This window comes from Suncus etruscus, chromosome 2 (assembly GCF_024139225.1).
Source record: "Suncus etruscus isolate mSunEtr1 chromosome 2, mSunEtr1.pri.cur, whole genome shotgun sequence".
Classification (NCBI taxonomy): domain Eukaryota; kingdom Metazoa; phylum Chordata; class Mammalia; order Eulipotyphla; family Soricidae; genus Suncus; species Suncus etruscus.
This window is the reverse complement of record NC_064849.1, coordinates 88,193,026-88,217,263: the sequence shown is the minus strand read 5'-3', so window position 1 is coordinate 88,217,263 and position 24,238 is coordinate 88,193,026. Positions and strand designations below refer to the sequence as shown.

Here is a 24,238-nt window from a genome sequence, read left to right as displayed (position 1 = left end):
TGGATGCTTTCAAACATAAGACCCATGTCATGCCAGATCCTTATGCCTCCTATTGCAGAGTGTGACTGGTTACAAGTGAGTGGCTTTAAAATACACTCAGGATGGGGCCGGCAAGATAGCACAGCGTTAGGGTGTTTGCCTTGCATGCAGCAGACCTGGGAGAGAGCCAGTTCTATTCCCAGCATTCCATACAGTCCCCCAGCCTGCCAGGGGCAATTTCTGTGTGCAGAGCCAGGAGAAATCCCTGAGCACTGCTAGGTGTGGCTCAATCAATCAATCAATCAAGTTAAGAAAGATAAAAAAATAAAATATACTCAGGGACCCAAGCAACTGCATAGTAGAGAGGGCATTTGCCTTACATGTGGCCAATCCAGGCTCTATCCCTGAATCCCATATGGTCCCCTGAGCCTGACAGGAGTGATTTCTGAGCATAGAGCCAGGTGTAAACTCCAACCAATATGCTCCAACCAACAGGTTGTGGCCCACCCCCCAAAAATATATAAAGTACACTCAGCAGCCACTGCGAAGACTTTGAACCAAGTGAAGTCATGAAAGAAAAATAGATTCTCATCTGCACTGCATCCAAACATGAGGAAACAGCAACAGGAAAGTAATTTTCACCCCACTCAGCTAAAAAAAAAAAAAAAAAAGAAGAAAAAGAAACCTTCAAGGAAATAATAAAACCTAAGTGGAGAAAAAAGAAGCTTGAATTTTGTGTCAAATTAAAAATGAAGAACGCATTTTGTTTTATGAAGACAAATCTATTCCCAAGATATGAAATTTCGAAGGCTTGAGATTGCCAATAAAATAGCTACTAGCAGCAATATCTCATTTATTCCAAAGCATGGACGGGCTCCTGTTATTTGGAGCCAATATACAGTTTTATGTTCTTGATGAATACTGATGCGATTCCTATGGTATGTTTTTAATAAATGATAAAATGGCAAATAAAACTGGATGGGGGGAATGAGAAAACAAGCCATTATGGTGAGTGAAAAGAATAGAAATTATTATGTTCATTTGTCCCTCAAATTCATTCTGCTATTGAAATTTCATAAGCAGAATTGTACCTGGAGTGCAGATCCAACATCACAATATTTCAACTCACAAACATTTGCATCTCATTAATGAAAAATATTTGCAGTTGACAGAGACTCCTGGGTACTTGCCGAAATAAAAGTTTCTTATACAGAGCACAGAGATACTGTTGCTTTAGGAAGCAACTAAAAATGGAACACTTCTGCACCTATGATTACTTTGACATGTCAACTTGGCTCAGCCCTAAAGCCCAGAACTGTGTGGTTCAGCCCTAGAAAGAATGTCCCTTTCAAGGCATCTAAGTATGCGATGAATGGTGAAAACTAATAGCTTTCAATAATGCTGGTTACCAGCAATTTGGGAAGGAAGGTGCTCATCCAATGAGTTGAAGTCATGAAAACAAAAATGTCTAAAATTTCCCACAAAAGAGCATTTTACTTTGAGAACCCCAGAGATCCCACATGCCTCATGGATTTCAATATCAAGACTTCTATTGTAGTAGTTAAGCTTACTTCCTAAATGAAAGTTCTTACCCCTCAAATGATTGTATGTGGAAGCCAGTGAGATAATGAGGGTGGTTTCCCCTTCTGAGAGATTAGTGCACTCCCAGGTACGGGGTCAGCTTCCTAAACCCCTTCTCACCTGTATGAACTATAAAGAAGAGTAACCAGCCTCAACCATAACAGTACCTTGCTCTCAGGCAACCAGACTGTGGTGAGAAATTAATTCCTGCTAGTTTTAGAAGATGCCTCATGAGTGATAAGGCATTGCAGCAGACCAATAGTGCCTAACTTTCCAGGTTGCCCTACAGATACTGGATTTGACAACAGTTTCACCATTATAGAAACACATTTCCTAAACTCCTCCTATCTCTGATTCTGAGGTGGTTTGATGGGTAGGACAACTTGTAGGTATAAATCCTAAATCTGGCAGTGTTTCATATGACCAAGTATGCATAGTACTGACACTTTGATGTCACAAATGTGGAATCTCCAGGACCCCACAATCCAGTAGCCTGTGTGAGCACCACAACTAAAGTATGTGACCACCACCCAGGCTACTGCAACAAGTGTAATCCTCCTAACAACTACCACAATAAAGTATGCAAGAACTGTAATCAAATATGCAAAAACAAACAATATTAAAAGGGAAGAAACAAAAGAGGGTAAGATAAAATTTCCCCCTCTTCTACGTATGTGTGTGAAGAGAGATTTATAGAGTTAGAATTGATAGACAAAGATCACAGAGATGAAGAATCATTCCTAGCATCTTATTAGTTCTGATTCTCTAAGAAAACTCTAAAAGAATTGACCAGTAACAAGTACATTGTAAGAATAAAATGCAACAGGATTCTGTTTACAGGCCATGGTGGGGACTGGATATCTTTTATACAAATAGTATTTAAATATTAAAATTACTTTTGCTTAGACTGGCCTTCAGGGCCAGGCCTGGCAACTGGGCCCTGGGGGGTGGGCTGGGGAGGAGGGAAACTCCTCCCCTATGCATTTTCAAAATGGAGAGGGAGGCTGCAGTTGGACACAGAAAACCCCACATGCCAGGATCTGCTCCTCTTGTACTGGTATGGCTGGGAATCTGGGCAGACAGCTGGCCAAAGGCCTCCTGGACTGACCAATTAGTCCAGGGGACCAAGATTCCCCCCATGGCAAACTGGCCTTCAGGACCGGGCCTGGCAACTGGGCCCTTGGGGGAGAGGGGAAGAGAGAAACTCCTTCCCTATGCATACTGGACCCCCTGCAGGGGTGTCTTTTCTTAGTAAGACTCATTTTGAAAATCAAATATAATTTGATTAATACTAATAATCAAATATAATTTTAAAGCATTATCTAAAAATGTTCTTTATTCTAGAAGGTTCCTAGGAAAGGAAACAGAATGCCCAAGATTTGGATAATAACACTCAAATAGATCTTTAAAGTCAGTCTTTATGTGGATGTGACTTTCCATACTGATTCCAAGCCAAAACCATAAACAATTCATCTATATATTGTATATAGCCTCTATCATGTATTGCCTCTCCCCCACACCTGTGTCTCTTCTACCCCCTCATCTCCCAACCTTGATCCATTATCTTCTCCTAATTTAACCCTCTTTACCCTTAGTTCCTAACTCAGTAGGCACCAAGACTGACCTCCTGCCCCAAAAGACCACCATCCAGCTCCTCAGTGAAAGACACCCACTGGGTCCCCGATCTCATGCCTCAGCAAAGAACTACAACCAATACACCTGCTGACTCATGCTTGATGGCCCCTCTCACCCCCACCAAATCGTGGACTATTGCATAATACAGAAATCAGCTTCAGCAAAAATCCCAGCTCAAGGACACTATAGGGTTCTGTAATGCCGCAAAACATGTCTCAAACTCAACTCCAAGCCCTGTGATATGAAAAAGTACCTTGGCTTTCACTTCTCACAATTAGGACCTAATTGGGAGTCTTATATTGCCTATGGAAGCTCAATACCTGTATAATAATGCATCTTAAGATGTCTATTCCTAAATATACAGGCACCCTCCTCCACCACTTGTTTTCTTCTAATACTTTTTTTTTGTTAACTCAGTTTTATTTATTTGTTCTATTTTAATATATACATTTTTTCTCTATCCTTACCATTTTTGGTGCTGCTTGATACAAAAAGCTTTGACTGGGATATAAGCTCAGATCAAAACCAGACCACAGAGACTGTGTGTGCAGCCTGTCATCCTTACCTAGAACAGCACAGCAACACAGTATGACACCATACGTTTTTGTATGGGCACAGTAAAAAAGGGGAAACTATAGACAGAGAAACAATATCTTATCTTCTAGGGATAAGAATCACACTTTTTATAACAGAAGGGTGCCTCCCATCCTGAACATGTGTCATGTGGATACACGCAGTCTCCAGGAGATTGGACAGTGTTAGTCCAATCCCAAATCCCAGACTTAGAACTGAAACAGCTCTGGGCAATAACACCAGGAGCTAAGCTCCATTGGGAGATTTATAACACTGCTCTGGCACCAACTTGTGCCAGTTTTGATATGATAACGAGGAAATGACAACTTGACCTAAGACCAGGTTGTCCTATCACATCACCTAACACTAAATGAAATTCAGAAGATGTATCGTCCTTTGAACAGTGAAAAATAAGAGCACCAACAACAGAAAACTGACTTTGACAACCAATAAGGACCAATAAGGAAAACCTTACCCTATGCTGTAGCCCAGAACTCTTATAAACAACAACAACAACAACAACAACAACAACAACAACAACAACAAGATGTCTTATTGCAGAGGCCCAATTTGGACAACAAAGACTGACCAAAACCTTTGGATCCATAATATCCTAGGCTTCGGTTTAGGGACTGAATGAAAACAGGGAGCAACTATTACAGAAGACTGAACACAACAACAATGATAGATAGGAACATCTAGTACCGTAAAAACTCTATCCTAGACCCTGTCCTATGACTTGCGCAAATACCAAGATCAGTAGCTACAGTGGCTTGATTTTCTCACCCATAACTAAAAGGAAAGTTTCCTGGCACCACAAAAAAGCCTTTGGGCTGGGGTAATGAGTATATAGTGAGCCAGGGGTTGATCCCATGATGGTATGCTTCAAGGTTGGAGAAAGCCTGAATCTCTTAGGCCACGGGAATTCCCTTTCTTCTCCAATGCTTACTGTGCCTATGCAAAAAAAAAAAAAAAAGTGAGGGGAACTCCAAACCCTGCCACTCCAGCACCCCTAGTTTTTCTTGTTTTGTTTTGATTTGTTAGTTTTTTACTTTATTTTCCTTCTCTTTTTTCTTCCACTTTTCTCTTTTTCACTCTTGCTGGGTGCATTTTTTTCTTTTTTCTTCCATTTTTCTTTCTTTTTTTTCTCTTTTTTCTTTCTTTGGTAGTTGTTGCCAAATTTTTTCTTCTTTTTTTCTTATACTTTTTATCTCCAATGATGGCAGAATGGATGCTCAATCTACAACAAGCTATAAAGTGGAGACCAGTTGCACTATCATTCTGGGGTTAAAGGAGGGAGATATGGGAAACATGCTGGGAACAGGGGTGGAGGGAGGACAGCATTGGTGGTGGGAATGCCCCTCACTCATTGTCACTATGTACCATCAATGATGCAGTGAAAGATTTGTAATGCACTTTGGTCACAATAAAAATTAAAAAAAAATAATAACTTTGGCTTAAAATCTCCCTTGCAAATATCCACAATATAGAATAGCAGTAAACTCTTTGCCTTACATGTATAAAGTTCTGAGTTCAATTCCCAGCACAACTAAAAGTATAAAAATATATTTTGGGTCTGAAGTGATAGCACAGTGGTAGGGTATTTGCCTTATATGCAACCAATCCAAGATGGACCTGGGTTTGATTCCCAGCATCCTCCATAAGTCCCCCAAGCCTCCGAGAAGCAATTTTTGAGTGTAGAACCAGGAGTAACTCCTTAGCACTGCTGGCTGTGGCCCCAAAACACATTAATGTTCAAATGTTGCTACAACACACCCAGGTCTAGAAAAATCAGGGATGCTCTATGGTCCCTACTGAAGCCCCTCTCAATGTCCTGCGCAGCCCACATGCCCTGTGGTTTGAGCCCAGAAAACCACCCACCAACTGACCTCAACCTTCTTCCTGCTATGGCCCAGATTATTTTTAATAATATCTTTATTTAAACACCATGCTCACAAATATAATTGTAGTTGGGTTTCAGTCATAAAATGAACACTCCCCTTCACCAGTGCAACATTCCATCACCATGACCCCATCTCCTCCCTCACCCACTTCCGACCTGTATTCGTGAGACAGGCTTTCTACATCCCTCACTCAATGACATTGTTATGATAGTTCTCAGTGTAGCTATTTTACTAACTCCATCTACCACTCTTTCTGGTAAGTTTCATGTCTTGAGATGGCCCTAAACTCTGTGAATAATTTCAATGTCTTTAATTTTTCTTAAAACCCATAGAAGAATGAGACTATTCTGTGTATATCTCTCCCCCTCTGACTTATTTCACTCAGCATAATAGATTCCATGTACATCCATGTATAAGAAAATTTTATGACTTCATCTCTCCTTATGGCTGCATAATATTCCATTGTGTATATGTACCAGTTTCTTTAGCCATTCATCTGTTGAAAGACATCTTGGTTGTTTCCAGAGTCTAGCTATTGTAAATAGTGCTGCAATGAATATAGGTGTGAGGAAGGAATTTTTGTATTGTATTTTTGTGTTCCTAGGGTATATCCCTAGAAGTGGTATAGCTGGATCAAATGGGAGCTCAATTTTTAATATTTTGAGGAATCTCCATATTGTTTTAAATAAGGGCTGGACTAGGCGGCATGAGCACCAGCAGTGAATGAGAGTTCCTTTCTCCCTACATCCCCTTATGGCCCAGATTGTAATCAAAGGCAGTGACAGAGTTTAAAGAGGCTCAAAAGTATTTTCTTCAATTTAAGTAGCAACAAAATCCAGAATCCTCATTTAATCAGAGTAATTAGTCCAGTTCTAAATCATTGTTTTCTTTATTTTATTTTATTTGTGGGTTTATTTTGGGGGTGCATACTCTGCAATGCCAAGGGGATACTCCTGGCTGTATGCTCAAGTATTACTCCTGGCAGGCTCAGGGTCAATCTGAGATGTCAAGGATCAAACCCAGGTCAGCCCATGCAAGGCAAACGCCCTCCCTGCTGTACTATCATGCCAACCCCAAACCATTATTTTCTTAACACAATTCTAGAATATGATTTCACATCTAGAAAGGGCAAATAAAGAACTGATAGACACAAGAGAAAGCTAGTGTGAAAATCTTCAAGCAAACCTGAGGAATTTTTACTTTTACAGCAAACCTTGCAAACAAAATTGTGGGCAGCTCCCTTTGCTAAAAGAGACAGAGCCCCACTTTTGGATAACAAAGATCCCAGTAAAACATGTTATTGGCTAGAGAAGACACAAAAAATGTTCTGCATCCACATCTTTGGGTGATGCAAATAGTTTGGGGTTTAAAAATAGTTATAGAGGGGGAGAGACTCAATCATTCCCATGAACATTTTAGAAATTTCAGAACTGTGATGTATAAGAGAAAAAAAGGATTAAAAAACCCTCTTCCCCAGAGCTTGGGAAATTTAACTCTCTGGAAATTTATCACTTGTTGAAGGCACTGGAAAGATCATCACTAATAAAGGTAGCTGAGGACTAATTAAACAAGCACGTATTTGAATTACTGATTCATGGGAGAAGCAATTAATCATTCATGTAACAGGAAGAAAGAAGCAAAACCAATGTAGATCTCCTATTGCTTGGGAGACTCCATGGTGTGGTGCCCCCTGATTTCTCACCTGCTTTCTCTTCCATTTCTCGCTGCATTTCTCTGAGTGTTGATGTGTTTCTTTCCTCTCTGTGTGAACCTCCCCCAAATACTCAAATCTGCTTTCCAACCTCATCACAAAATCACAGTACTAGAGAGTACTAAGAGTCCATCACTCCCCCAATTCTCTCACTGGGTTCCCCCAGTCCAAAGGAAATTTGCATCCAGTCTGCAAGTGCAGGGAGTCACAGGACAGAAGGGCAGTTCTAACACTTTGTCATTTAGTAAGACGGGCAGTTCTAACACTTTGTCATTTAGTAACCAACAGCCTCAGGAGGTCAGCTCAGTTATGATTTTAATCAAACTGTTCAGCTTTAGGTACACCATGTCTGCCTTGGTTTCCCCCCATCGGACTCACTGCGCTCATTCTAAACTACTTCTAATATTCATTTCTTTGAGGCACTCACCTGGGTGACATTAAATTTCACACTCCCTCTGCTAAGCCTGCCCATCCTCTAAACCAACTGCTTACAAAACCCAGATACTCGCATGCCAGAGACATGTACTTTGCTTGTTTGTTTTGAGGCCACACCCGGCTCTGCACTCAGAAATCACTCCTGGTGATACTTGGGGGACCATATAGGATACTGGGGATTGAACCCTGATTGGTTGCATGCAAGGCAAAAACCCTGCCCACTGTGCTATAGCTCTAGCTCCATGGTTATTATAATTTTTAAACTCCATATAAAACCTTCAAATTATCCACTACTCAAAACCAATCCTTTTTCTCAATCCTTCATCCCAGCTGGGCACCCCTCTTTCCTTCCAAGTCTCTCTACAGCTGGCAACCACTGTGGCATAATCGATTTGCCCTTTCACCTGACTGCCTCTGTGAGCCACTCATCTGCTCTTTCTCCTGCATACCCACTCACTCCTCTCAGTAACTTATCCTCACTGGAGCCCACCTCACACACACAAGTGGCTCCTGACACATCCTCAGAACCCGAGTTTCTTCCCCAGCAGTGCCTAACAGCCATTTCTCCTTCCTGTCTATCCACTCTGTGGCATCAGCACATACAACTCCTAAACTTGCCCACTGCCGGGTCTGCAAGGAGCTAGCAAAGCTAAGAGCTGGCTCTGGAGAATCATCTGCTAAGTAGCCCCTTGGCACCCAAAAAGCTAAATCCTGCTGCCATTCTGGCTGAGAGCTGCATCCACAGCAATGGCCTACATTGACCATCCTTCCTACTCCCAACTTGTCCCAGTGCAAAAGTTCACTCACAGCCCCTTTGCCCTCCACTGTCTTGTCTTCTCTTGTCCTGTTCTCCAGAGTACTTGTTAGTCTGTGTTATACAAGACTATTCTCCCTATGTTTCTTGTTTCTCTCCAGTGTTGTGAACCCCACCAAATCAGCCTTTTCTCTGTCTCCCCTTCCTGCTCCATTCCAAGTACTTGGAAATGAGCCTGGCGCCAAAGGGCTCAGTCAACACTGGCTGAGGAGAGGAAGACAAATAGCTCATCCTAAAGTTGTCTGCACTAGCTGCAAAATTTCACCCCAAATCCATTTAAAAAGGAATGAATTCATCTTTACAGAAATATCCAATGCAGAGTGACATCGACCAGAAGTGGAGCTGAACAGGACTCAGTTCTAAGGTTTGGGCCTTGAAGAATACTTTGAAGGTTTAGGGACTTTGATCCTTTACTGTAAAATCAAGATCACCTCTCACAGCTCTTTTAGGTTTTAATTTTTTGTTTGTTTGTTTGAAAGGCTCACACCCAGCTGTGCTCACTCCTGGCTCAGTGGACCATATTAGGTGCTGGGGATTGAACCTGGGTCAGATTCAAACAAAACACATATTTCACACATAGTGCTGCCACTCTTGCTGTCTCACAGAAGTTATTTTGTCTTGTTTTGGGGGGCCTTTTTGTTTTGTTTTGGGGGCTCTTTGGTTTTGGACCACACCTGGAGGTACTTGTAAGTTATTCATGGCTCTGAACCCAGAAATTACTCCTGACAAGCTCAAGGGTCCATAAGGGATTCCAAGGATTGAACCTGAGTTTGCTTCATGCAAAGCAAATGCCTTCGCCATAATGCTATTGCTCCAACCCAGTGGCACAGTTTTCTTGTTTTGTTTGTTTATTTTTGTTTTTTGTTTTTTGTTGTTGTTGTAGTTTCTTTTGCTGTTGCTTTGATGTTTAAGGCCAACTCTGATGAGGCATGTAAATTTCTAATTTCACAAGTACAACATCTTTCAGAAAGTAAACCCTTGCAAGTCCCTTTGGACCTGGGCCCTTTGCCATGGGCTGTCACTTTTTATGAAGTAGGTGATAAAAATGGGCTGTAATTGTATGTTCGGCCATGCTCACCTGGCCAAATAAATCTGATTAAGACCCAATTCCTTCAAGAGTGATGGTTCCTTGGGTTTTCGCATCCAAGCGGAAACAATCCCAAGATGCCCCGAGGCAGTCTGAAACCAGAGATGAGCTAAAGAGGCTAAAAGGATTCTCACTGGAAACACAAGAGGCCATTCCTGAGCCAGGGGATTCCCTAAGTGAGTGTTTCTGAGCATTCTGCCTTCACTCTGGGGCCACCAGGCAGAGAGATAGGAGAAAATTCTAGTCAACATATTCCAACAGCAGACAGCATTTACAAAGTCCTTGAGTGATGGTGGGATGGTCCATTTTCATAAGATGAAGAAACAGAGAAAAGCCAAAGCCCCAGAAGAATGTGGACACTTGAACGTTGATCTTCCAAATAACCCCAAGCAGTGTCTGGAACCTGAGAGGATTTTCATGAGCTAACCATATCCAGGTGACATAGCCAGGTGACATCTCTGCTAACCAATTCAGGGAAGTCAGGAAAACATGACAAAAGTCAAGACTGGGCAGTTGCCAAGTCACCAAGCAGAAAGTCTGAGCTCTGTGCAAAGGATGAACAATAACTAGCAAGTGTGGCCAGAGTCTAGGGACAAAGGGACAGATTCTTGAAGATCACAGGAAAAAAGCATTGTCCAGAGTTTGCCCAATGTATTCCTTAGCTGGAAAATCAGGTTATCTGGGTCTAGACTTCTATCCCTGTGGGATACTGATAGCTAACACTGACCACGGAGGTGAAGAAACCAATGAGATAATGTACAGGAAGTAGGACTTCACCTGCTTGGTGTTAGATGCTAGAAAGTGGACCTGTGCAAATAAGAAATACAAATTCAATCCCTATTCTAAAAAATAAATTAAAAAAAAAATCACCTCCTCAGCAGAAACATTAGGCCTGTCTGCTCTAGGTTTCAAAAAGTTACATGTAAGATGGGGAAAAAATCAGTTAATACCATTGCAATAACTTGGTCAAAGAGCAGGCTGCCTCATCTCAACACCTAACAATAAGATGAAACCAGAATACACATCATCCTTTGATCAGTGCAAAAGCCAAGATCGCTAACTACAGAAGACTGAACGTAACTAACATGGCTGGGAAGAACCTATTCTGGGACCAATAAAAAAGGCCCTAGTCCAGGCTTTGACCTACGATCTATACAACAACCAAGATCTCTAATTTCAGAGGTACAACTGAGACAACTGCATCTGAGAAGAACTTGTAGAAACATAATGATTCTATCCTAGGATTTGTCCTGGGATAGGTGCAAAAACCAAAACCACCAATTACAGAAGACCGATTAGTGATGGAATGGAACTTCTGGAACAGTAAAGAAAGATTCCATCATGTAACATGGGAAAATACCAAGATCACTAGCTACAGAGGCCTGATTTTATCATCCATGAGGGAGCAGAAAACTTCCAGACATCACAAAAGGATCTAGGAGAGTAAAAGAGCATGTACGGAGCCTGTAGTTATATCCATGACAGCATACTTCAAGGGCGGAGGAACCCTGTATATCTTAGGCCAGGGGAATTCCCTTTTTAATCTCCCCTATTTTTACTGTGCCTATGCAAAAAACAAACAAAAAAAAGCACAAATTAAATTTTTTCTTTAATTTTTTAAAGGTTGTTGCCTGTGTTTTTTCTTTTTCTTTTTCCTCTTTTCTTTTCATTCTCTTTTCTTTGTCTTTTTTTCCCCCTTTTTTTTCACCTGTGCCTTGATTCGTCTCTGTTTCAGGACAGTGGTTAGTGTTCAGTTGTTGTCAGTATTGCTGTGGTGCTTCTCAGGTTTTTAGTTTGTTTGTTTTTGTTTTGTTTTATTTTGCATTTGATTTTTCTTGTATTATTTTTATATTTTCCTTCCTTTTTCCCTTTTTTTTTTCCTTAAAATGAGATTTATAGTCTCTAGAAGGACCCCTCCCGGGGATTTTTTGCTCGTTTGAATTTTTGCCCCACCCCCTTTTTTTTCTTTTCTCTTCTTCTTTTTTTTCATTTTTCCTCTTACCTTCAAACAGAAATACATAACTTGAACCATCTTGTTCTGCCTCTCAAATTGAGGGGGAAATAATGAAGGGCATCAAGATCAAACAACCATATGTACATTGAGTAGAAATAAAAATGATCAGACTTGAACACCAAATCCAAAGCCAACTACAACAGAAACGATACCCAATCTACAACAGGCTAGAAACAGAAGGGACCACTTGTACTAGCAGCCTGGGTGGCAAAGGAGGAGCAATATGGGATGCAGGCTAGGAACAGGGGTGGAGGGAGTACAACATTGTTGGTGGGAGTGCCCCTGATTCAATGTCACTATGTACCTAAAATACTACTGTGAATGATTTGTAAACTACTTTGGTAAAAATAACAATTATTAATATAAAAAATACCATTGCAATACAAACCTTTCCACCATACCCACCAATGGTTTGGGAAAGCTAGCTTCCTACCTTGTGGTTCCTTTGAATCCTTGCATGGGGTATGCAGAGGCCCTAAGCAGCATGGACTAGTGACTATAAAGGACTGTAGTGGTCCCCCAAAGATATCAGTGGGGGGTAGGATAGATAGCACAGTGGAGAGGCATTTGCCTTGCATGTAGTGAACTTGATTTTATTCTGAATCCCCAGCATCCCATATGTTTCCCCAAGCCTCCTGGGTATAATTTCTGAATTTAAAACCAGGAATAACCCATAAGCATCACCAGTAGTTGCCCTCAAGCTAAATAAAACAAAACAAAAAGAGATCAGGACAATACAAAATCATAAGTCTTGTAGATTGAGGAGAGCTAAGACCCCTTTGGCCTTAACCGGATACTGGATTCTGTGGGCTTCCCTTCCATTTGTATTTCTCTTTCATCTTAATCTAACTTCTTGATCACCAATACACTTCTCAGAATATCCTCAATACTTTCTGAAACAACTTTGAGCCCTTTCTAGAAATTTTACCAAGAACTGGAGTGTTTGTTCTATTAAATCTTTTGCTACATGATGACATCAACAGAGAAGCACAGAAGGAAGCTGACGGGTTCTTCGGTGATTAGACAAATGATAACCATAAAGTAAAGAGGGGCCAGAGGGCTGCATGATGCTGAAAATTTTAAGTGTCTGTCAAGTGAATTAATTGCACATGTCCAGTGCCAAGACAGGAAATAAAATCTCCATTCTTGGCCTCTTTTCCTCACCTTGTCTCCCTCACTCTTCTACAAGGATCTGGTACCCAGCTGATCGATCTAGTTATGACACTTTCATATTCTGATTCCCAAGGCATTTGCCACTTTGTCTGTACATGCATCCTGCTACCAACACAACCAAAACAGTAAAAAAATAAAAAAAATAGTTAGTACGCTGCACTTTTCCACATGATTCAATTCTCCACCCAGCCCCAGGCTCCCCAAGTTTAACTGCATAATCTGGTGCAAAATAAAATTATCCACAAGTTGGTGAGAATGCCCCATATACAATATTTCTAACCTAATGGTCCTCAAACTATGGTCCACAGGCCACATATTATATTTGTTCCCGTTTTGTTTCTTCACTTCAAAATAAAATATATGTAGTGTGCATAGGAATTTGTTTATATAATTTTTCTTTTTACTATAGTCCAGCTTCCAACAGTCTGACGAACAGTGAACTGGTCCCCTATTTACTCTAAAGAAGCAGGGTAGTGGCAGAAAAATAAATCCAAGCCAGTCAGCACAAGATATTCATTGGGAAGTCTGATTTTTGCCTCATGGTCTCTCTCTGCCATGTTCTCTCTCTGAAACCCCCAAAGCCAGAACCGTTTATTCTTTATTCTCCAGAATCAAATCCTCGAGGGTAGGGGGAGGTCCTATAATCCAGGTGGGCTTTCATATATCAAAGGAAGAGGTTACCAAGTTATCAGGAAGAGGAATCAGGGGAACACCTTTGTTTAGGATTTCAGCTAGGTTGACCTTACAGTCTGGCTCCTCCCCTGCACTTGAAATGCTTGCCTGGGCCAGATGGTCCCATTTTCATGGTGGAGACTTGGCTAGTGTGAAGCCTGTGAGCAGACACAGGACTCAAATCTGTAATGCTGTGTGGTCCCTGGGTAGACTCCAGTCTGGCTTCTTTTCTATGATTGACTCAGGATGCAGGTAGCTATTCCATGTCCCCCTAGAATTAGATGTATATGACCCAGGCTATGTGACACTATCACTCAGTCCCCAAGGAAACAAAGGTAGAGTCAACATCATTGGAAACAGCCCAGAAGCCATCATCCTCTGCCAAGCAGCAGGGAAGCATGAATGTTTGAACAATTTCCCAGCAGTTTCTCATCCCAGACTCGCTTGATTCTTACCAGGATCTCAACACATATCTGGGATGGGGAAGGAAGGTGTCAGGGAGGTGGTCATCGGGCTATCATCATGATTCTCACTGGCCATTTATTTATATTTTCTTATTCAGTGAAGAAGCTTTCTGGCCGCAGAGTCTTTGCACAATGGAAATCTCCAGGCTACCAGGATGTATTCCAACATGATGAGCTCAGCATGGCCATTTCAGAAAAGGAAAAGCAAAATTCAGGCAGTTCTCCTCTGAATATCTCCCTTCATGCAGCCAAGAACAAAAATAGCTCAAGTTCACCAGTGTTTCCATCCAGAACTCATACAACACACATCACCTCTCTTGTCACCTCATCTTCCTTCTTCGCCTCTTGCTTTTGTCCTGGATAGCTCAGCCACTCTGAGCACTATCATTGTCTTTATTGCTGGCAAGTACCTTTCTCTCAGCATAGTTTTAAGTAACATGAGATGCCCCCAGAAATTAGCAGACTTTCTCTTGACCCTTCAGAATGAAATATTTGCCCAGAAACAGTCACAATCAAAAAGAAAAACCACCTACTTTGCATTGCCACTCTATTTTGAGACAAAAGTTGAATCCGGCTTGGTGCCTGCTCTGAATCCAGATCAGGTGAAATCTCTATGGTCACAATAAAAATTCAAGAAGATCCTTGGGGCCGGTGAGGTGGCGCTAGAGGTAAGGTAGACCTCTGCCTTGCAAGCGCTAGCCAAGGAAGGACCATGGTTCGATCCCCCGGCGTCCCATATGGTCCCCCCAAGCCAGGGGCAATTTCTGAGCGCTTAGCCAGGAGTAACCCCTGAGCATCAAAAGGGTGTGGCCCGAAAAACCAAAAAATAAAAATTCAAGAAGATCCAAAAATAAACATTATTAGACACTAAGTTTGATTTCTCATTCATTCCAACACTGGGCACTGTTTCCTCCTTGCTAGATTTCCAATCTGCCAGAAATGTCAGCGAATAGTCATTTTTATCAGTATATCAGTAGTTGGACTTGAATTTCCTATGAAAAAGAGAAATTGTAGAAGTACCAAGAATGGAAAAATTGCTACTTCTTACTAGCAATTCTTGCTGATATTTTTAATGCAGGTTGTTACTCTATTCTACTTGTTCACTCACACTGAAATTAAGCAGCAAGAGATTTCATTAGGTATTATAGTACATTGTGACTTTTTGGATTCTTCAAGAATATGAATATATATGGCATCTTTGTAGTCATGCACAGAAATTCTCTCTAAGGATGTTTTTTTAACCAAGACTAACTGGGTGTAACAATATCCTACTCTCTTGTTCAGTGCTTCTGCTGAGAAGTGTTGCAGGGTCTGTGTAAAGTAACATTCACACATAAGCGCATGCAAACATGTTGTATAGTTTTACCAATATTTCAATCTCTGGTTAAAATAGAAATCTCTTGAGAGGAGTACACAACTCCTTTCTTGGGAAATTTTACAAAACTTGTTGTGAATGCATTTGCTTTTATATTATATTTTCGGATGTTCCAAAGTTGCATGATCAAAAAATGAATGGTTTTTGAACAGTTTTTATTGAGGAAACATTTAACATTTTAAATACTTGATAGAAGTATTGCATCATATTAAATATTTATACAGAATTCAGATCCCACAATTGACTAGTTTTAATCCACCATCAAGAAATTAATCTCCTTTTCCCAATTCATCCTTCCCAATCACTTCCAGACAAATAACAGAAAACACAGATACAAAAAGATGCAAGCACCCCTGAGTTCACAGCAGCATTCTTGACAGAAATCACAAAACAATCAAAATTATTTATTTGTTTATTTTTATTTTGGGGGTCACAGCCGGCATCATTCAGGGCATATTCAGGGCTCTGTGCTCAGGAATCCTGAGGCTCAGGGGACCCTATGGGATGCCAGGGATTGAACCTGGGCTGGCTGCATGCAAAGCAAATATCCTACCTACTGTGTTATCACTCTAGCCCGAGGTTTGTGACATTTAACAGAGGTTTATACCTAATTCTCAATTCGACATCAGTACTTAAAGCTCATCTGTAAGCTGTAGTGTTTCAGCATCTTAATGTGATTTCTGATCATTGCATCTAAAATTCCATAATGTATAGAAGAATTGTGGTAGTTCCAAAACAGAAAGAAGTAAATAGACATAAGAACTTTACCTCATGTAATAATTCTATCTTATGGAAACACAGGCTGATAGTTTGTTTTTTCTTAATGTGTGTTTTAATTTTTCTGACATCACATTAAAAAGATGCTAAGCCGGGTCAATTTTCTATACATCTTGGTAAGTCTTGCAGGTACTAAGCCAGGCATCAACTCAGAGGATATTACCATCTTTCTTTCTTTCTTTTTTTATGGAAGCATTTACTGTACCTCCTCTTTCTATACAGTCAGTGTAAAGAACACAGCCTGTGGTAAGCATTGGGAGGCCTTATCTTTTCTTTTTTTTTTCTTTATTTTTTCCTTTATTTAAACATCTTGATTACATAAATGATTGTGATTAGGTTTCAGTCATGTAAAGAACCCCCCCTTCACCAGTTACCATCTTTCTAATATTAGAAGATAGAATTTTTCTCTCAGCAGAATGCAAGATTTATTTTTTGCTTAAAGGGTAAAGCAATGTCTTTAGAAATCTCTCTATTGTTAGTGACACTCCAAATCGCATGGTTAAATGACAGTGTTCTAAAATGTATTAGAATGTTCTTTATTTTTCTGTCTTCGGTGTTGTAAACAGAACAGCAGTTGAATAGAATCTAAACCCAACACATAAACATTACCAGCATTGAGTCCACAGCCATCTAAGTAAAGATTATCAAGTACACGCTTTCAGATTTCTCAGGTTCCATCAGTTTTCTACTCAAATCAGGTTGTGTATAATCGACTGCCTGCTACATTGCTCTGATTTTAAGTGTGCCAACCCACAGCACAAAAACTGAACAAAACCACATCGCTGTTCCCAAATAACATAGCACAAAGTTTCACTGAACTTTATGGAAGATTTTACTCTCTGCAACTCTAAACTGGCAGCAGTTAAAAATGAATCACAGGAATCATTTTTCCACTTTCCTGTTTTTTTTACACCCATTTGCTGGAAAATCTTTGGGTCTTCAAACACATCCCAAACTAATTACTTCTCTCACCACCTAAATTCAGTGTCCAAAACACTTTCTCCTAATTCAATCTTCTGGGAACTTCCTTATTCAGCCCTCTGGTACTACATTTACTCCCTTGAAGAGAAGAAGAGTGAGCTTAAAACAGGAGTTGGGGGACAGGAGAGAAAGCACAGGGTATATAGCACTTGCATGCACCCATCTATCATCCAGCCTCAAGTGGTCTTGCGTCAAGTCTTAAGAAAGAGCAAGTCACTCTTCCATATTTGTACCTTCATCTATCAGTCTTGCCTAACTCTTCCCAGACAGTTACCAGGATAAATTTCTTACTTTCCTGAAACGTGAGTATCAAAGATAACTCCTCAGTGTAGCCTAGTCTGTCTACTTGAGTTGAGATTTTATGGAATATCACCAATCTTCCTGACCTTGCTCTTGGCATTCCCATAACATAGATCACTTTCTACTCTACTTGTTAAAAAACAGATTTAAGTAAAAATAAATAAAATTCAAGCTGTCCATGTCCAGAGAGATAGCACAGCCTTGATAGTTTGCCTTGAACAATGCCAACCTGGGATAAACCTGGGTTCTATTTCAGTCATCTCATATAGTTCCCCCTGCCAGGAGCGATTTCTGAACATAAAGCCAGGAGTGATCCCTGAGCAATGCCAGATGTGGTCCAAAAATTAAAAAACATTTCAAGCTGTCCTACATCTGCAAATGCATTCACAAAGCCATGTTGATAGCATGTAACTATGGATTAACTATCAGAAAATGGCTATGGAGGAGCTTTCTGTTTGATCCAATACAAAATTGGCCAATTCCATTTAAAATGAGAAGGTGCTTATGAGAGTAATTCAGGTTTACTGAAGTTTTAAGGAAAATAGCTCAAAGTTAGGAAAATTTTTCCTTTTATCATTAACAATGACCTTCACCTATTGTGAAGGCATTACAGTAGAGGAATAAACTTTTATTTCATATCTTCAAAAGCTCAAGCCCCAAAAATATATTTATAAAGTATGGCATTAGAAGACTATAAATACTGATCTATTTCTCACCATTAGATTTTTGTTTTGTTTTGTTTTGTTTTTAGTTTTGGGGCCACACCCGGCGGTGCTCAGGGGTTACTCCTGGCTGTCTGCTCAGAAATAGCTCCTGGTAGGCACGGGGGACCATATGGGACACTGGGATTCGAACCAACCATCTTTGGTCCTGGATCGGCTGCTTGCAAGGCAAACGCTGCTGTGCTATCTCTCCGGGCCCTCACCATTAGTTTTAAAATTAGCATTTCAGTGTTACTTTATATTTCTAAAATGCTGACATGCTAAGTATTACTTAAAATATTACTACTACTATTCCTACTACTGCTGCTGCTGCTGCTGCTACTACTACTACTTCATTAGGTTTCTCATGATCCACCATGCAAAATGGGTCTCCCATTTTCTCAACATTCTTTGCACAAAGTCCTTGGAAAGATCTATTCTCTTTAACACCAGAGCACTTCTATTTTTAGTCTATAAATAGTTCTTAGGCTTCCTTACACTTATTATCCACTTTTGCATACATACCAAGTGATACAAAAAGAATGATATTAGGGGCCGGCAAGATAGCATGGAGGTAAGGCCAGAAGGACAGTGGTTCGAGTTCTGCCATCCCATATAGTCCCCCGTGCCTGCCAGGGGGCAATTTCTGAGCATAGAGCCAGAAGTAACCCCTGAGCACTGCCGGATGTGACCTCCCCCCCAAAAAAAGAGTGATATTAAATAAAATACCAAAATTGAATAGAAATATGACACTGAGGACACAAGATGAAAATAAAACCTCTTTGGATTTCCAAAACAAAATATTCAATAACAAAAAGTTCCAGTAGCCCCATCCAAAAATGGGAGAAAGGATAAGCAGGCTTTTCTCCAAAAAAAGGGATAGCAGGCATATAAAAATGCTCAGAATCACTTATTAGTGCAATGGAAACAACAAATGAGATGTCATCTCACAGTATGTAATAACGACATTTATCAAAGATAAAAATTGGAGATAACCAGTGTTGATCATATATGGCAGAATGGGAACTTTCATTCTCCATCAGTAGAAATATCATCTGGTTCAAGCTCGCTTTCTAAGGAAAGCAATACGGAGATTTCTCAAAAAAAACAGCGAGAATCTCTCATATGACTCAGCATTACCACTTCATGGCTTCTACCCTACAAAGCACAAAAGCATTACAATGACAAGACATATGCACATCTAAGTTCATTGTAGCACTTAGTACAACAGTGCAAGTACAGAGATAACTTAATCATCTAATGACAGGTGAATGGATCCAGAGTTGTGGCATCTATACACAACAAAATACTCTGCTCCTAGATGAAATTATACTATCTCCTTTTGTGTGTATGGAGCTAGAGGGTTCTATGATGTGTGATAAAGTCATTGCAAAGGAGAGAGACAACTATAGAATGATCACTCTCATGTTGGCTATAAAGATACAGAGTAAGGGGGAAGGGACAATTGGCCAAAGACAACAGAATTGGAGAATTGGTCCATAAAACTGAGCTCACTGGGGGATTGGGGGTAGTATGGGGAATAGGAAGGTCCCCCATGCCCATAATTGAGTAGTGGGCTCTGGTAGTAGGTATGTATTGAAATAATGTAGACATTAAACTATTATTGACAGTATGATAAGAATTATACCTGGGTGGGGAGCAGAGCAATTGCACAGTGGTAGGGCACTTCCTTTGCATGTGGCCGATCTAGGAAGAAGCTTGGTTCAATCCCCAGTATCCCATATGGTCCCTCAAGCCAGGAGTGATTTCTGAGTGCAGAGCCAGGAGTAACCTCACACCTCAGGGCCTAAGCTATAGCACAGTGGTAGGGCATTTGCCTTGCACACTGCTGATTAAGGACGAACCTTGGTTCGATTCCCAACATCCCATTATGGTCCCCCAAACCAGGAGCAAGCCAGGAGTAACTCCTGAGTGTCAACGGCTATGGCCCAAAAACCAAAAAAATAAAAACGAAAAAATTTTTTGTATTATTTTTATGTTTTCCTTCCTTTTTTCCCTTTCTTTACTTAAACTCATTTTTGTAGTCTCTAGAAGGACTCCTCCCATTTTTTGCTTGTTTAAATTTTTGCACCCCCCCTTTTTTCTTACCTTCAAACAGAACCACAAACTTGAACCATCTTGTTCTGCCTCAAAAATTGAGGGGGAAATAATGGAAGGCACCAAGACCAAACAGGTGTATGAACATTGAGTAGAAATAAAAAATGATCAGACTTAAACACCAAATCCAAAGCCAACTACAACAGAATCAATACCCAATCTACAACAAGCTAGACACAGAAGGAACCACTTATACTAGCATCCTGGGGGGGCAAAGAAGGGGAGATATGGGATGCATGCTGGGAACAGGGATGATGAGAGGACAACATTAGTGGTGGGAATGCCCCTGATTCGATATCATTATGTACCTAAAATACTACTGTGAATGATTTCTAATCCACTTTGGTCAAAATAAAAATTATTAAAAAAAAAAAAAAGACTGAACAACAAAATGAAGCAAAAAAAAAAAAAGAATTATACCTTAATAAAAATGAGAAGTAGATGAAGAACATGCACAGAACATTTTCACAAAAGATTTCTGTATATATTCAAGAGAAGAAGTCATATAAAGATGATGCTTAAAGATAGTTAGAGTGGCTGGAGGGATAGTATATAGCTTAATACACATGTGTTACTCTTAGCTGGGTCTAGTTGATCCCCACTACCTCCATATGGTTTTCCAAGAATTAGCAGGAGTGTCCCATGAACTAAGAATCAGTAATAGGCCCTGAACACTTCCAGATGTGCATCCCTTCCAATAAATAGTAGTTAGACTTCAAGTCACAGTAGGGGTGCTCAAATGAACTCAGAAGTTTGATACCCTCACTTCCCAGTAGGCCTCTCCTGGTAACATCCATATTGTTTCATCTTAACCTTCCAACTTAGGTGAAAATAACTATGTGTTTCAGCTGTGTTGTCCTAATAAAGTTTCAAACTTGCTTAAAAGGAAAATACACATATTGATATTTTTACACCATCTCTAAGACATCCAGCATTGTATCATGCAGATATTCAATAATTAAATTGCTGATTGACCCAAAATGGCTGTTTCTTCATGTAAATGTGCCCTAAAAATATTCTCTTTCAGAAATGATGTGCTAGTGATTTCAAAGGCTTTACTCAATGGAAATAATTTGTATAAAAGGACCAGATATATCACAACAGGATTCCCTGCACAATAGCTTCCCTAACTTCCAAACCAATTATTTTTGATTGGAAAAACACATTACATAAAAGAATGCTAGAGCAACAAATAAATTATTAATAACTTATAGCAGTAAATTCAATTATAATCAGAGAATAGGTCTGGTGTTTGTACTACCTGGCAATGCAGGAGGGGAAAGAGATTTTTTTTATTTTTGCTGATTTCTATAAAAATAAGGAGAAACTGAGTACCAGAAGCCCAAATTAACTGCTAATCAGATATCAATGTACAACAAGTACTTACTAGGGACAAAAGAGTATGACCACTATCCAGACTTTTTTTTTTTTTTTTTTTTTTTTTTTTTTTTGGTGTTTGGGCCACACCCGGCGGTGCTCAGGGGTTACTCCTGGCTGTCTGCTCAGAAATAGCTCCTGGCAGGCTATTAATAGCTCCTGGCAGGCTATGGGGGACCATATGGGACACCGGGATTCGAACCAACCACCTTTGGTCCAGGATTGGCTGTTTGCAAGCCGCTGTGCTATCTCTCCGGGCCCTTCTTCTTTTTTTTTTTTTTTTTTTTTTTTTTGGTGTTTGGGCCACACCCGGCGGTGCTCAGGGGTTACTCCTGGCTGTCTGCTCAGAAATAGCTCCTGGCAGGCACGGGGGACCATATGGGACACCGGGATTCGAACCAACCACCTTTGGTCCAGGATTGGCTGTTTGCAAGCCGCTGTGCTATCTCTCCGGGCCCTTTTTTTTTTTTTTGATGAGTTTTATCAAACCTTCAGAGATTAATTGCCATTGTTCTTAAAACTCTTCCAAATATATTTTATTTTATTATTTTTTTTAATGCATAATTTTTTTTATTTAAACACCTTGATTACATACATGATTGTGTTTGGGTTTCAGTCATAAAAGGAACACCACCCATCACCAGTGCAACATTCCCATCACCCAAGTCCCAAATCTCCCTCCTCCCCACCCAACCCCCGCCTGTACCCTAAACAGGCTCTACATTTCCCTCATACATTCTCAATATTAGGACAGTTCAAAATGTAGTTATTTCTCTAACTAAACTCATCACTCTTTGTGGTGAGCTTCCTGAGGTGAGCTGGAACTTCCAGCTCTTTTCTCTTTTGTGTCTGAAAATTATTATTACAAGGGTGTCTTTCATTTTTCTTAAAACCCATAGATGAGTGAGACCATTCTGCGTTTTTCTCTCTCTCTCTGACTTATTTCACTCAGCATAATAGATTCCATGTACATCCATGTATAGGAAAATTTCATGACTTCATCTCTCCTGACAGCTGCATAATATTCCATTGTGTATATGTACCACAGTTTCTTTAGCCATTCGTCTGTTGAAGGGCATCTTGGTTGTTTCCAGAGTCTTGCTATGGTAAATAGAGCTGCAATGAATATAGGTGTAAGGAAGGGGTTTTTGTATTGTATTTTTGTGTTCCTAGGGTATATTCCTAGGAGTGGTATAGCTGGATCGTATGGGAGCTCGATTTCCAGTTTTTGGAGGAATCTCCATATCGCTTTCCATAAAGGTTGAACTAGACAGCATTCCCACCAGCAGTGGATAAGAGTTCCTTTCTCTCCACATCCCCGCCAACACTGTTTATTCTCATTCTTTGTGATGTGTGCCATTCTCTGGGGTGTGAGGTGGTATCTCATCGTTGTTTTGATTTGCATCTCCCTGATGATTAGTGATGTGGAACATTTTTTCATGTGTCTTTTGGCCATTTGTATTTCTTCTTTGTCAAAGTGTCTGTTCATTTCTTCTCCCCATTTTTTGATGGGGTTAGATGTTTTTTTTCTTGTAAAGTTCTGTCAGTGCCTTGTATATTTTGGAGATTAGCCCCTTATCTGATGGGTATTGGGTGAATAGTTTCTCCCACTCAGTGGGTGTCTCTTGTATCCTGGGCACTATTTCCTTTGAGGTGCCGAAGCTTCTCAGCTTAATATATTCCCATCTGTTAATCTCTGCTTTCACTTGCTTGGAGAGTGCAGTTTCCTCCTTGAAGATGCCTGTAATGTCCTGTAGTGTTTTGCCTATGTGCTGTTCTATATATCTTATGGTCTTGGGGCTGATATCGAGGTCTTTAATCCATTTGGATTTTACCTTTGTACATGATGTTAGCTGGGGGTCTAAGTTTAATTTTTTGCAAGTGGCTATCCAATTGTGCCAACACCACTTGTTGAAGAGGCTTTCCCTGCTCCATTTAGAATTTCCTGCTCCTTTATCAAAAATTAGATGGTTGTATCTCTGGGGAACATTTTCTGAGTATTCAAGCCTATTCCACTGATCTGAGGACCTATCCTTATTCCAATACCATGCTGTTTTGATAACTGTTGCTTTGTAGTACAGTTTAAAGTTGGGAAAAGTAATTCCTCCCATATTCTTTTTCCCAATGATTGCTTTAGCTATTCGAGGGTGTTTATTGTTCCAAATGAATTTCAAAAGTGTCTGATCCACTTCTTTGAAGAATGTCATGGGTATCTTTAGAGGGATGGCATTAAATCTGTATAATGCCTTGGGGAGTATTGACATTTTGATGATGTTAATCCTGCCAATCCATGAGCAGGGTATGTGTTTCCATTTCCGTGTGTCCTCTCTTATTTCTTGGAGCAGAGTTTTATAGTTTTCTTTGTATAGGTCCTTCACATATTTAGTCAAGTTGATTCCAACATATTTGAGTTTGTGTGGTACTATTGTGAATGGGGTTGTTTTCTTAATGTCCATTTCATCCTTATTACTATTGGTATATAGAAAGGCCATTGATTTTTGTGTATTAATTTTGTAGCCTGCCACCTTGCTATATGAGTCTATTGTTTCTAGAAGCTTTTTGATAGA

General features: G+C 40.2%; 1 protein-coding gene and 1 pseudogene across 4 annotated transcripts in view; both read right to left on the bottom strand.

Moving 5' to 3' along the window:
• The window catches only part of CTNND2 (catenin delta 2), a 974,640-nt gene that overhangs the window by 902,020 nt on the left and 48,382 nt on the right, over positions 1–24,238 (bottom strand). The gene's annotated exons all lie outside the window — the stretch shown is intronic.
• On the bottom strand, positions 16,357–16,457 carry LOC126002731 (uncharacterized; annotated as a pseudogene).